This window comes from Pan paniscus, chromosome 19, assembly GCF_029289425.2.
Source record: "Pan paniscus chromosome 19, NHGRI_mPanPan1-v2.0_pri, whole genome shotgun sequence".
Taxonomy (NCBI): domain Eukaryota; kingdom Metazoa; phylum Chordata; class Mammalia; order Primates; family Hominidae; genus Pan; species Pan paniscus.
The window spans coordinates 51,754,803-51,757,470 of record NC_073268.2 but is presented as its reverse complement, the minus strand read 5'-3'; positions in this window follow the sequence as shown (position 1 = coordinate 51,757,470).

Sequence of the window (2,668 nt, the reverse complement as noted above, 5' to 3'; positions counted from 1 at the left end):
CTATGGTCCTGGCAACTGATGCCTTGGAAGTGATTGATCAGTTTGGATACTCAGCTATAATGAAGCCTCTTGGTTTAGCAGTAGTAAGAAGGCAGAAAAGCATCAAAAAACCTTAATTCTGATTGAGCCTATTTCAGTGGTGGAAAAAAATCTTAATTCTGATTGAGCCTGTTTCAGTGGTGGAAAAAACACATTCTGGATTGTATGCATGCCAGGCAGTAACATATCCAGAGCTTCTGGAATCATTTCATACAATTTCCATTATGGGATAGAAGCTTTGAGATTAGCATTGCATTTCATTTGGTTGTGAATTGTTCAACATTATTGGTATCTGTGCTTTCTGAACATTACTGCTGAGTTTCAATTATCTTTCCCATGAGAATGGGCACATTTTCCGACTTCTAAGATGTCCCTTTTGTTGCATGTCCTTGAAAGTTTTTATACCCCATGAGAGCCCAATTTAAATAACCTTTGGTACAATTCACTGAGGCAAAGATTTGGCAGTTGTTAATTTTTTTTTTTTTAAGATTTATAGGTTTATTTAAGAAAGTACCTCCAAAAGAGGTAGGTGGCTGAAGCCAGTGGTGTTGGGAAAGATGTTAATGGCCTAAATTGAGCCCAGCTGTGGTAAATGCACATTGACTTTTACTGAAAATACACTAGTTGAATAACCTTCCGCCATTAGCCTATCACCATGGAAATAAGGATAATCTGAGCAAGGTGGTGAACTCCACTAACAAAGTGAAAAAGGTAATTCCTGGAATTAAAGTTACAAGGTGAAAAAAACCTTGTTCTTGACTTAAAAATCTCATTAACAAACATTAGTTTCAAGAACTTGAACCCGGGAGGTGGAGGTAGCAGTGAGCCGAGATCGCGCCACTGCACTCCAGCCTGGGAGACATAGCAAGACTCCGTCTCTAAAAGAAAAGAAAAGAAAATCACCCTGTAACTTACTACCTCCTCAGAAATTAAGTTTGCGCTGTCCAACAGCAAGAGGAATTCGCTTGATAAGAATAATTAAACACATAAAGGCAATGCCTAACCTCGTAACGCCACCCCATATTCCTTAATCTTTACCAAGCCACTATAAGACGGCAGAAAACACAAGCTGCACTTTCGTTCTTTTCTCGTGTCCCGTTTTCAACAGACCATGGATTTTTTTTTTTTTTTTTTAGATGGAGTCTCGCTCTGTGCCAGGCTGGAGTGCAGTGGCACGATCTCAGCTCACTGCAACCTCTGCCTCCCGGGTTTAAGCAATTCTCCTGCCTCAGCCACCCGAGTAGCTGGGACTACAGGCGTGTGCCACCACGCCCAGCTAATTTTTTTTGTATTCTTAGTAGAGAGGGGGTTTCACCTGTTGGCCAGGATGGTCTCCATCTCTTTACTTCGTAATCCGCCCACCTCGGCCTCCCAAAGTGTTGGGATTACAGGCGTGAGCCACCGCGCCCGACCAGAACATGGAAATTTAAAGAGAAAAAAATAAGTGACCTCTGATTTCAAAAACACAACCACCCACTTTTCTATTCTATTCCTGGTGAGCACATTCTGGAGACTCTGCGGCAACCATAGCCTCGGCCGCGGCGGAAGGCTCCGGGGCGGCCACACCTCAGGGGGCAGCGCGCGCAGGCGGGTCAGGCTCTGATTCCCATCTCTCTCCGGTCTTCACTGGAAGGACCCACACTACATCACAAAGTAATGGCTTTACAATTAACTTCTAAGTAGCTAAATTTAGTAATGGGCGCTCAAGTTTTAAAAAATATTATTCAGGCCGGGCGCGGTGGCTCACGCCTGTAATCCCAGCACTTTGGGAGGCCGAGGCTGGTGGATCACCTGAGGTTAGGAGTTCAAGACCGGCCTGGCCAACAGGGTCTGCAAAAATACAAGAAATTAGCCAGGCGTGGTGGCGGACGCCTGTAGTCCCCAGCTACTCGGGAGGCTGAGGCAGGAGAATCGCTTGAACCCGGGAAGCGGAGGTTGCAGTAAGGCGAGGTCGCGCCACTGGACTCCAGCCTGGGCAACAAGAGCGAAAGCGAAACTCTGTCTCAAAAAAAGAATATTATTCAAAAACTGATTTTCACATTTTTAAAAAAGACCCACTGAGGGAGGAAGACCGAATCCCACACATGCGCGCGCACAGCGGTTCCGAGTTCTGCAACCAACCTCCCACGGGCGCCGCGCCTTCTCCGCGTCACGTGACGGCCGTCTCCCGCACCTTCCATACTCTCAATGTAGGGAGAGGACGGGTTCCATCAGCAATTTAATAAAAACCATTGGTGAAGCAAAAAAAAAAAAAAGCCTGCCAACCTCTTATAACGTTTTTTCTTTATTTTTCTCTTTTATGTGGACAGGAAGCCTTAGGTTGGCTATATTTACCCTCAAATCTGTTTTTAAAATGATTTTTAAGTTTCAGCATACTCCCGCGCTTAATGAAATGGTTTCCCCCAGCATCCCCAGCTGGTGCGGTCTGAACCATTCGGAACTTCCCGGAGGGGGGCACCGGAATAGGGGCGGCGGAAAAAGGTAATTGTCGGGCAGCGGCCCCTGCTTCCCAGTCAGACCTCGGAGTTGCAGGACTCGGACTGTGTTCCTGGGCTTGCGGGAGCTAGGGAGGCCCGGCTCTCCTCGCGGTGCAGGACGCGCTCGGACGGCTCCCGCACCCCCACCGCAG